The sequence below is a fragment of the Anabas testudineus genome, chromosome 24 (assembly GCF_900324465.2).
Source record: "Anabas testudineus chromosome 24, fAnaTes1.2, whole genome shotgun sequence".
Taxonomy (NCBI): domain Eukaryota; kingdom Metazoa; phylum Chordata; class Actinopteri; order Anabantiformes; family Anabantidae; genus Anabas; species Anabas testudineus.
In genome coordinates this window covers 7,752,900-7,765,000 of record NC_046632.1, presented here as the reverse complement: position 1 = coordinate 7,765,000, position 12,101 = coordinate 7,752,900, and the positions used below count along the sequence as shown (strand labels likewise).

The following is a 12,101-nucleotide window of genomic DNA, read 5'->3' as shown; positions in this document are numbered from 1 at the left end:
CGGGATGGAGAGTTCTGTTGGAAACTGTCGATTTGAATGTGGTCGGTGACGGAAGAGTAGTAAAATGATGTCTCCATCCACAGAGAGTAATAAGGGCATCTCACGACATCACACTGGGCAGAGTGACTTCGACAGTAACTGTGTTTAGAGGATCACGCCTTGTTTAAACTTACTAGAACTCCTAGAAAAGCCATAGGGCGACTTGTGCATTTACAAAATCAGAAATGTGAAGGGATCTCAGAAGGAGGACGTTCTGGAAAACCATCCGATAACTCAGTTTGTCTAGAGTATCCTTTAAAATCAGGAATGAAGATGTCGACCACGTTGGTGGATGTGTTTATTGGCTGGTTTATTGCCAGATCAGGTGTTACATCCAGTACTCTGGCGATAGTGGTTGGTAGAAGGGCCAACATTTTTAAAAAGGCCAAGTAAGTGCACTTCCTCGAGCAACTGCAACAGATATTAAAAAGTCCCAGAGTTAAGCTTCAGCCTTGGTTGGTGAAATCGCAACAGTGGATCAGCTTGTTACCATGGATACTCGAGGACGAGATTTGTTTCCACATGAGACAGGAAACACTCGCATCAAGTTTGTCTGAGATATGTGGGCAGAGTCTGGACAACAGGTGGCAGCTGGAAAGGTCCAGATACATCTTGTGAAAAGATTTGTAGTGGCAGCATCACAGATTAACAGCATCAAAGTAAAAGAGCTGGAGGAAAAAGACATTTTTAAAGAAGTAGTGTTGCTTTTGCTGGCAGGAAATAAGCAACGCAGTCACGGTGGAACTGATATCAAACTGAAATTTACATCATTTATTACAATAACTCACAATAACACTAAATATAAATATAAAGTATTTCATTATAATAGATGATGGCTTGTTTTTATCTTCTCACAATGTGATGCAGTGATATATACCACAGACAGTACTTGTGAGTACTCGTGAGTTCTTGAGGAGAGAGGGCTCTTCTTCTTTCTCACATAAAGGACCGTGTTTTTGTCAGACTTGACCAAAGTGCAGTGGGGCTGAGGTTCATAGTTTGCTCTGATCTGTTTGGATTCAGATGAGACTCTGGTGATGTAAAGAGCAGCTGCTGTCCTCTAGTGGTCTCTCAGTATTAGTCCCACTGCTGAGGCAGTACCATCACTCTTCCTTAACACTGCACCAGCACTTTGGAAACAGCTGTATAAGGAAACAGAAATAAATGGTGTACAAATCAATTAAACATGCTACATAGAGTGGACAGTAATATACTGTATATGTTAATATATATCACTATAACACATCCCTGAGACGTGTCATAAATGTGACGAGATTAAAGATAACCTGAGCCCGTTTGGTAGAGATAGTTTGCATGTTACACAGAAATACTATTCTTAAAGTGAAGACAAAATTGGCTCTGAGCTTTTAGACTTTCAGTGAAGTTTATCAGTCATTTAATGCAAACCTGTCTGTTGTGGTGCATTCAGGTACCAGGGCATGTGTTAAGATAGTGTTGTACTGTAACATGTGGGTTAATTAAGATCAGTGAGCACTAAACGTTGTTGTTTTTTTTCTTGTGGCTGTGGACAGTTTGTGCATGTGAGAAAATGCTAGACAGTTGCCATGCTCGCACACAAAACAAACACAAACCTGGTATATTTACCTGGTTACGCTTTCTTAATTCAAGACACCATGCCATGACTGGGAACCCGATCACCCATTGAAAATAGATACTCATGCGCATGCACAAGAACAAGTAAACATCTTTTTTATCCCATCCGCTTTAGTGCCAGTGATATTGTAATGGTGCCACCCATGGGTGCACCCTGATAAAATGCCTACTCTCCCTGTTTCTTGCTTATGCTTACACTCAAAACACTGCACTCTTTATCTTTTTATCAACCTGTCTTTATCTATCCATCCACTTGTTTCTCTTGCATTACTTCTTTCTCTCACTTCCGCCCTTCCCTGTCTGACACCTGATCCTGGAGTTTAGAGTTACCACACACACAAACTGATGTAGAGAGCTGGCGGCTGGCATTACATTAAACAAACAGGTGCGAACCGAGAGAAAAGTATTTGTCTTGGTATTTGTTTAACATGTGGGAAGATAGTCGTCTAATCAAGCACCTTGTTCCAGCTGATTATCAACTGGCTGCCAGGTAAAATAAGTGTGTGTGTGTGTGTATTGTGCTGTGCTATCATGTTTTCTGTGCAGGTGTTAAAAGGTATAGCATGTCATCAGGCTGTGCAGGTATATCTGTGCATGCATTCATGAATATGTGTTTATCTATACTGTAGGCAAAAGTCTGACATGATATTTATTTCTAAAATGCGTTTAGAAACACAGGCACAAACGATGGCAAACGATGTCCACGAGATTACTAAATACTACTTCACTTACAACATTATGAGGTTTACTGAAAAGGGAATGAGCAATCTCTTTCTCTGCTGACCACAGATGGTGGTTTGTGTGATGAATACTGAGGTATGTGGTAAGATTTTCAGTGTATTCAGGGTTTTGGCACTGACCTCAGTGTGCAGTATTATAACACAACATGTTAGAGAAAAAGTAGATTCATTAGTGTATAGGTTGTCAGTGTACAAATATTTGGAGTGCAGGGGATTTAGGAGATGTTTGCAGAGTATTAGGGACAGCTGAAGATACACCTGTCATACTATTACACTATTTATGTTTGTGCTTGGCAGAGCACCTACAGAAAATATTGTTGTTAAAACTGGTTAAATCACCATGAAAACCAGGCAAAAGTATTGCAATTAGCTAATACAACAATTTAGAATATCTTACTATTACCCTTACGACCCTTTATGAAAAGTAAAGAATGTAATTCCGGGAATTTGCAAAAAAACAACATGAGCCAAAAACTTCCAGAACAATGTTTTATGGACTGACAAGACCAATCTTAACCTATATCAAAATAATGGAAAAGCCAAAGTGTGGTGGAATAAAGCATCTGCTGCTTATTAAAACCATACGAGCTCATCTGTGAAGCCTGGTAGCGGCAGTGTCATGGCTTGGGATTTGCAAGGCGGCATCTGGAATGGGCTCTCTAATCTTTATTCTCTAAAATCTTTAAAATACAGCTTCCAAACGCTGCATTAAAGCATTCTTTCCCTGTGTACCTGCGGAATTCATAGTTGAAGTGACTGTTTCTCAGGTAAGATGACAGGGCCATAGGTGACTGATCTCACAGATCTGACAGAATGATAGTTGGTCCAATGGGCGATGTTTTTCTGTCCAGATGGCTGTGTCAGGGTAATTCCCCTTAAAGGGACTCACTAGTAATCCTCCAGAGACTCTGCACTAGCTTGGCCTAATGCCTGCACATAGAGCTCTCTGTTAGCTCATCAACATTAGCAGCAGCTCTTACAGCCAGGACACTGGGAGCCTGGTTGATCAGTTTCACTCTGTGAGCACAGGGGGCAAAGGGACAACTGCTCTGAGACTCAAGCAACATGCAGCGTAGTGCACTAAGTGGTTTCTGTGGGCGAAACGGGAGGCGAAGATTTGGACAGACATGGTAAAGGAGCGGGAGAGAGTAAGAGAGCGAGGACCGAGAGGTTGAGAGACCTTAGGTCAGGTCAGGCTGATTAGGTGCAGAGTCAAGACTGTCCTAATCTCAGTGTGGGAACTATTTCTGCATTAAGGAACCTTTGACAAACAGGTACACTTCTCTGACTTTCTTGATTTTTTTGTGTAATCTTTGATAATTAGAAAAGTATTGAACAGTAGACAATTGCAAATTCCATATTTTTTGATTGTACTCTTGTTGTCTCAGCAACACAGTACTTGTAACAGACGACAATACTAGTAAAATAAGCAGCCTGTCATTTCTCTTTTATGGAGAAGAGTTTACTTTTTGATCATCCCAAGTTTCATTGTTGGTCAGCTTGCCCTTTTCTCTTGAAAACAGCGATTGAATTGTCCTACTTCACGGGGATATTTTGGAATAATCAAGTGATACTCTACCTGCTGCACTCGGTATTGTTTTTGTTATGATCGAGACTGAGGCTGATAAAGGTCATGCTGTTCTGGGCACATCCTCCTCAGCAGGCTGCAATTCAGTTTAAGGGCTGCTGAACTGAATGTGTTGAAGACTTCAAGCACAGAGGGAGGTGACTTTAATTCACTTAACCCTGTATTATATGAGTGATTAAATGTTCCAGTGTAGGTGTGCTTCCTTTCCTTCTGCTAACAAGTGCTTATTATGTCAATATAATTTAACTGATACAAGACTGTTTGCTGTCGCACCAGAGACAACATGTGCTGTATACTGTCTTTTTGTCATGACTGCTCTGGTTATGTCATGGGTGGACATGAATCAGCTGCGCCATTTAATGAACTGACAGGATAAAAAAGAAAACACCACTCTTTGTATTTATTTGCATATGTAGCTCACTGTCATGTTCATTGTACTGTAGTGATGATGAAACAGTAACCAGACAGCCATCAAAATGTATTTTGTCTATGCAGTGTAATTGCATGAAGTGATATTACAATCCCTAGTTACCTCACTGTGACCTTTTCAACACAATGATGCAGTGTCAACTCATTAGATCAACATGTTGATGTGATGTCAAATAAAAGTCAGGATTCAAAATCCATTTCTTTTACTTATGTTCCCCCAATGTGCTTGTTTGTGCACGCTCTTCTGACCTGCCCTGATCTGCTTCTCTGCTGGATCCATGATTCTCTACTCACGGTGAGTTCACTGAAACACATGTCCTAGTTACATAATTGATGTCTTTTGGCCCACACTACACAGCAAAATGGGATGATTGAATGTCAGTCTCCCCTATTTGCTGTTATAAATGCTCTTTTCTTTTGTCACTTTATGTCACAACACATTTTGCAATTAGCATTTCATTAATAAAATGTTCTAGTACATGATGTTTTATTATTTTACTGTTAATGATGCAATTATGTGGCTGTTTACTCTTCCTCTTTTGTAGATGTCTTACACTATAAGCCAATTAGTTGAGCTTCTGTAATCTGGGTGTGGGTATATATGTAAGAGGTGTGGGTGTGTCTCTATGTGTGCGTGTGTGTGTACAGGGGCATTAGCTGTGTCTTATTGCATTATGCAATGACCAGTGTTCCTTTGTGTGTGTCTGTTAAGAATAGAGTTAAAAAGACACATGATCACTGAGTGTGGAATAATGATCAACATAATCTCAGAATTTAGGTAGCAAAAAGCAGATTGTATAACATCAAATTGAACAGGTGTACAATGTAGACATTGTTAATATTGTAAATATACGTTTAAAGGAGCATTTCCATAAGCGCATAGAGGCCTATAATCAGCAAAAATTATTATTATGATGTTTGAACTGCATGTTATGTTTCCTAATGCAAGTTTATTGATTTATAAAGGTAAATCATAATTAGAAACGTTACCAACATGGATGGGGAAGCACCTTTGCTAAAGCTATTAGTAACAGTGCTGTTTTGTAAGGTTTTGTTTACAACTGTAACAGAAATGTGCAATAGATCAGGAAATGTAGGGCAAACAGTGAAATACGGCTGCAACGTGTTGCGGTGACTCACCCTGTCCTCTAGAGGGAGCTGCCTCGCCGCACTAGCACCCACACATCTGCAGCGACCGTCCCTCCAACGGGAACGGACAGGGCGAGCGACCAATCGTGTCTCAGGATCTGATACAGTAATCCGTCTGAGCCAATGAGAGGCGGCGAAAAGATGTTTTTTTTTCACTGTAATGGGGCGGGCCTTGATGATGTTGACGAGCACGTCAGCGCGGATCTGTGTCCAGATTTTCGGTGCGGACTGTAGTGAAGATTTTTGGAGGCTGAGATAGTGGGACGGGCGTTATTTGTCGAGGAGAACCGAGAGAGAGAGAGAGAGAGAGAGGCCACGTTTGGAAAAGTCCCCCATACAGATCGCTGATAATCACAACAGGTAACGTGCCATTTTATTCCACTTAAAATCACGTGATTCATACATCTGCGGCTGCGGCTCGTTCAGTGTTTGCTGTGTATTTAGCGTTTACTGTAACCTCAGTCGGTTTCGTTGCGGTAAAATAGAGCAGCTCAAATGATTTTTTCCGAAACAGTCACGCAGACACCACGCTTCCCCAGACAAATCCGTTCTGCAGAGTTGAAGCCATGCCTTCGGTGCAGTGAACCAGTCACCGCGCTTCATGGCGCCCATCTGCTCCCGTGTTATCCCTGTTATCAGCACCTAAACCACCTTCGTGTCCCGCCGCGTCCCGCTCGGGAGGGGGTGGGGGTGGGTTCATGTGGTTAGCATCAAAGGTTTCGTAGAAGCCCTTAACTGCTAAGTCACTGTGAAATGAACAGAGCCCCGGCGGTGGATGTGTTTCCTGGTGGTGGAGGTGCATCCTACCGTTACGTTAGCGGTGCAAACCGAGCTAACGCTACGTTCAAAGACCGTGGGATCGTACTGTGCCCACAGTCGGTGACGCTTGTTCCCCAACAAGTGATGGATGGAAGTGGATTCAAAGCTGCTCAGGACTTTTCACGAGAAGACAATATGATTTATTTGCTTTGAGTCTTAAACATGTCTTACTTTCTTGCCTGCAGGCTGCATTAACATACACTACTTTCTGTGTGTGTGTGTGTGTGTGTGTGTGTGTATTTTCCCACACAAACCCATACAAGTCATCCACTGACAGATGGTGAGGGGCTCAGCTCGGTCATAGATAGTACAAACTGCTGGATGTGGAGCTGGGATGGTGCTCAGTCGGTTACAAACATATATTACATTACATTACGTGCACAGTCAGACCTGCTGCACTTTGCAACCTCTCGAGCAGCGAGTAGAGATTCTCAGTCATCCAGTTGAGGTGAGTCGTGGTTCACGACTGTTCATCGTCAGCCTTTATTAGTCACACATCAGGCTTCGTCACTAACTACCTGACATGTTCCTATTGCAGTTCAGGGTTTTGATGTATGCGCAGCATGGCTGAGAAGGAGCCGACGACTACAAAGGCCCCTCGCTGGGCACCTTTGCTACCAACATTCACCCTTAATTGTAGTTCTTAACTGCACGTCTTCTGCATCATGCACACTTTTCATCACCTTAATCAGCACAGATCAGCTTAGGAGCCTTTCTCCTTGTTGTCCTTACTCCTCTGAGGGAAAGGAAAGTAGGTTAGATATTAATGGAGGACATGAGTGCAGGGGCAATGTCATTGTTTTTCCGTGAACAATGATACACCATCTCACGATCGCCAAGACATATTTCTCCTTGAGTGCCTTCTACAATTGGAGAAGAGGTTATGTCTAACCTCCCAGACAAAAGCCTACCTCAATGCTACCTTTTAAACAGCTGGTATTTTGAGTTGCTGGGGGTATTTCTTGATTTCATCGTCTTTAGAAATCTTGACCATGGAGGCAAAAATGCTCACAGATTTACCAGTAAATTGGAATAAAGAGTTTAGTAGAGCGCTACTCTTGTCAGAAGTGGAACATTATACACCTGAGCAATGCAATATTTCCTGCAGGGCTAGTGTATTTTGCTATATTGTGTTACAGGTTTTCCAGTTATTTGGTACAGAAGCAAATGCAGGCGCACTTACAGTCAAACAAAATGAAATCTTCTCAGGTAAAACGTTGACGACATATAGCTACAAGGAATCATTGGAAGATTTTTTGACTCTACTGAAACTTTGTGTAAGCAGGATTCTTCTTTGTTTGGAAAGCCATAAGCTGAAGCCAGCAATAAGCATATCTGTCACTCTGGTATGTTTTCCTGTCAGGCCCCTCGCTATGCGTATAGTTTATCTATAATCATCAGTGCCATGTTCATTCTCAGCCTCTCAGGATGTTTAGAACAGTAGCGGCTCTGTCAAAGCCACTAATGAGAAGCCTTAATTGGTTGTTCTGGTGGGAGATTCTCCTCATTAAAGGTGCCTGGAACTCTGCTTGAGCTAGTTCGAATGAGCACATGATTTCCCTACTCAATATTGTTGTTGTCAGGCAAAACCACTGCATTTCCTGTCATTCTGAGTCTGTGTATTTAGTGAAATGTTGTTGTTGAATGGGTTTTTAGTGGCTTGGCTTAGTTGTTTTCAGTTTAAAAAGAAATGTGAGTGTGCAAGCTCTGTAATTTAATGTGAAATGGTAGAATGAAGCAAAACAGGATCACAGTTGTAGCGGTACTACGTCTGAGCTGAGGATAGGATAGGTGTATTGATTATTAGGAATAGGTCTCTTAAAGGTGCCTTACTTGCATGTGCACAGTTGCATACTTTACTTCGCTTGTGCGTTTTCCTTGTTGTCTACTTGTGATGGTTAGAAAGGCAAGGTGGGGCGACACAAGCAGGAAAAATAGGAAATAGGAGCTAAGAGATGCAGGGACTAAAAGCGAAAAAGAGGCAAGGAAACAGAGAGGAAGTGAGTGAGATTCAGACACAAGAGACGAAAAAGAGACTGAGTGAGGACGACAGAGAGAGTGAGAGATATTGCTTAACCATTCGGAAAGGCTATGGGAACATCTCTCTGTGTGTGTGTGTGTGTGTGTGTGTGTGTGTGTGTGTGTGTGTGTGTGTGTGTGTGTGTTTTCATCCCGACCTTGTGGGTTCAACAGGAACATGACACGTCACATCAACTCAGACACACTTAGATAGACCTACTGTCCCACATTGGTTTTAAATCAGTGGTGACAGATTTTGCAGAAAACATGTACAGAGAAAATTTAATCAAAAATAAAGTTGGCTGCATTTTTTCAAGGCTCTCATCTCCAACAAAGGGACGATCACAACAATTATTGAGGTGGACATATTCCACAGTGTAGCAGTCAACTGTGACGACTGACTATTAGCCTCTAGTTTTCAGGGCGGCTTGGCCAGCAGGATTCAAATTTACACAGAGAAGATCAGAGAGGCATCACTGAAAAGACGCTGTAATGCAATGTTCAGCTTATTACCGCCACAAAGACGGTGAGATGAGGATGGCGGGTGGGAGGGTGAGGTAGGGGCGAAACAGAAGCAGGATAGAGATGTAAGATATGTGTGTAATTGAGGGGATGAAAGGGAGGGGACCAGCTAAATGGGAAGAATACACAGTTATTCTAATTATGTACCTATACTGAGCAGTTTTATAGTATATTTTATTATAGGACAGTAGTGGAGTCATATTTCTTTTGGACAAATGATAGGGTCTGCTAGAGGAGAATAGAAAATCACTGGGATAAAGGGTAACATTTTCAATCAGACAGGGGAAAACAGAGGGCAAACTGCCCTCCCCAGTAGGATCCCTTACTGAAAGAAATGACAGAATAAAAAAAACAGGGAGAGAGAGTGGGCCCGTGGCAGGGAGCCAGACACAGTTAAAAACAGATTAATCAGCATAGGGTCACATTCTCACAGAGAGAGGGCGGGACGGGGTAGAGCCTTCATCTTTTCAAGGTCACATTTTAGAGAGCAACATGCAGAAAAGTTGGCACAAAGGTTAAATCTACAAAAAAGATGCATCTCACCTATCCTGATGGTGATTTATTTCGGAGAATTTATGGTCTGATTAGCTATAAAAAAAAACTAATTTTCTGTTTTAAATTATTTATTTATTCAATCGTTAATATCAGTATATCAAAAAAGTCAAAAGGGCTCTGGAAGAAGGGAAGAGAGGAATTCCAAGGGGAAAGGATGAGGGGAGGAAAAGGAAGTGAGAGTAGAGGAGTTTCTGATTGGAGAGTCTGAAGGTTGAGAGTGAGTGTAGCTGCTTTTGAGAAGCTGAGGTTTATATGACATGTTAGGACCCTGTGAACTGTGTGTGTATGTGGGTAGAGGGGGAAATCGAGACAGTCAGGCTTTCCCACAGGTCAGCTATATACAGGAGAAGAAGTGGTATGAATACATAAAAAAGATAAAAACACAAAATTACAAATGGTCATATTGCACAGTGCGTACAAAATGTAATCTATTTATTTTTCCCTTTAACACCAATAAGTTGTTAAAGACGTTTTCCTCTGTTTTATTAGCTTGTTTCAATTTCTTTCTTCTTTATTTTGTGACAGGTGCCTTGTTTTCTCGTAATAGAAATATAATTAGTACTTTTTTTTAAGTGCAAACAAGACAACATGCAGCCGCCTTTCATGAATATGAAGCCTAAAGGGATTGAATGAATGAGTTTTTATTTTTGCAATACAGCACAGGGTTAGAAGCTGAGTTTCTAGCTCGTAGAAGGGGTAGAAAACATCAGGAACACATTGCAACCTTTCACAAAGACTGAATAAAGAAAGGCTTTATAAGAAAACCTATTAAATTACACACATTAGTCAAACAAAGGCTGGTAAGTAGAGTAGGACAGAGTTCATCTCTGTGTGATTTGGTCGGCCTGCCATTCATATGTGGGAAACACTTCTTGTGGTCAGCCAGAGAACACAAAAAATCAGAACAGATAAATAGATGAGGTAAATATGGAGAGACGAGAGGTTAAACAGGGGAAATAGGAGGAGCTTTAGAAGTTGCCCTATCGCCACACTTCCTGAGGTCAGAGGTCATTGCTCTGGGATTAACTGATACTAGGCAGCTAAATAATCTGTCTGGGCATGTCATTGGCCTAACTAAGAAGAGCTGGTGACTGCAGATTTTTTTGCACATAATGATGCGCGAGTGTGTGTCTGGTGGGGAGCAGTATGTGAGAAAACAGGATGAAGTTCAAAAATCAAGGTCATCGTGTGGAGTTCATAAGGAGGACGTCTAAATTTAGAGTTAGGGGTTAAGGTTACTTATGAGTTAGAATGCGGTTAGGCTGCTCAGCTTTAATTCTTTTCACACAGTGAAAATGAACTGTGCTGCAGTTCATATATATTAGGACAGCAAATGGTGACACTGGCATTGGATTTGCTGTTATGTTTCATAAATACCATGTTTTGACAGTTTGCTAACAGCTTATAAAGCTCTGAACTTGCTCTCATCAATACTTGATGACCCACACATCGACTGTCGGTGCCGTGCCAGAGGACTGGGATGTTTTTCACTCCGCTGCAATAACTTGCCACACAAAGCCGCCGTAATAATGAGCTCCGATGCCCATGAAGTCATTTGTTTTGCCAAAGCACCTGTTGTCACCGCCCTCTATGGGATGTGCGTTGCCACAGTAACACCACACCCACTGCTCCTCGGGAGAGACTGTGTCGGGCTGTGCGCTTTCACCACGAGTTTCGCCGTCTCTCTTTTCTTTTCACTCACTCGCTCTTTCTCTCCTCCCAGTTAATGCCTGCTTTATTCTTCTCTTTAACATCTTTTTCACACACACACGCACACACACACACACACACACACACACACACGCACACACACACACACACACACAATAAAGTGTATCTCCCCTTCTCATGCACACTAGTACGATCCACCCATGTTTTCATTCATTGTCTCACATGCACACACACACACACACACACACACACACACACACACACACACACAGGACTGCTTGACTGCTTGACTGCTTTAATAGCTGAAAAGGCGATTCAAGCAGGTAACCATTGTACTTCTGTTTGATTCCTTCCTGACTGCGGTGTAGTAGTAAACAAAGTGAACATGTCTCGATGCGTCCTGCACAGGTCGGGTTGTAATGTAAACAGAATCACGTGCATGATGTGTAAGCCGCCCGCACATCGCAGCCAATCTTCAGCCTCTCTTTGATGTTCTTTGATCTACAACAGCCAAGCGTGTAAGTTATCCACACACTACTGTGGCCAAATGTCTCCGTCTTGCCGAAAATCCAGGCCCAAGCCAAATGAACCAGGCTATTGACCTGGAGGCGTACTATACTCCCCCATTAGGATCTGAGGTGCAGGAAATGACTGTAAATGAACACAACACAGAGCTCTAGGCACTGTGACGATGTTCGCCTGCTACAGTGCAAAACATAAAAACGCAGACACTCTGTGCAGGCATCAGTGTCGTGCACTTTGTCCAGATTTTATCGCCTCAATGTTGCATCTGGAATCAGGGAGGAATGAAACAGCAGCGGCAGCTATGAGCTGACAGTAAGAACAGAGTAACAGAAATAAAGACATTATTGCTCATAAGCTGAACTTTGGTTTGCCAGGCTCAAACCAAAGGCTGCGAAGAGCCATTAGAGAGAGCAGTCATGTCAGTGTTTGTG

General features: G+C 42.2%; 1 protein-coding gene and 1 long non-coding RNA gene across 2 annotated transcripts in view; one reads left to right on the top strand and one right to left on the bottom strand.

Moving 5' to 3' along the window:
- The window catches only part of LOC113149845, a 5,656-nt gene extending 32 nt beyond the window's left edge, over positions 1-5,624 (bottom strand). The window contains exons 1-3 of the long non-coding RNA XR_003297597.1: positions 5,551-5,624; positions 917-1,181; positions 1-707 (exon numbers count right to left, since the gene is read on the bottom strand). The exon at positions 1-707 is cut by the window's left edge and continues 32 nt beyond it. This is a non-coding gene — a long non-coding RNA (uncharacterized LOC113149845). The remainder of the gene's footprint in view (positions 708-916; positions 1,182-5,550) is intronic.
- A 145-nt stretch (positions 5,625-5,769) lies between these two features.
- Positions 5,770-12,101, top strand: part of epb41l2 (erythrocyte membrane protein band 4.1 like 2) — a 40,868-nt gene continuing 34,536 nt past the window's right edge. Inside the window, 1 exon segment of the mRNA XM_026342179.1 lies at positions 5,770-5,919. The gene's annotated coding sequence lies outside the window, so the exon portion shown is untranslated.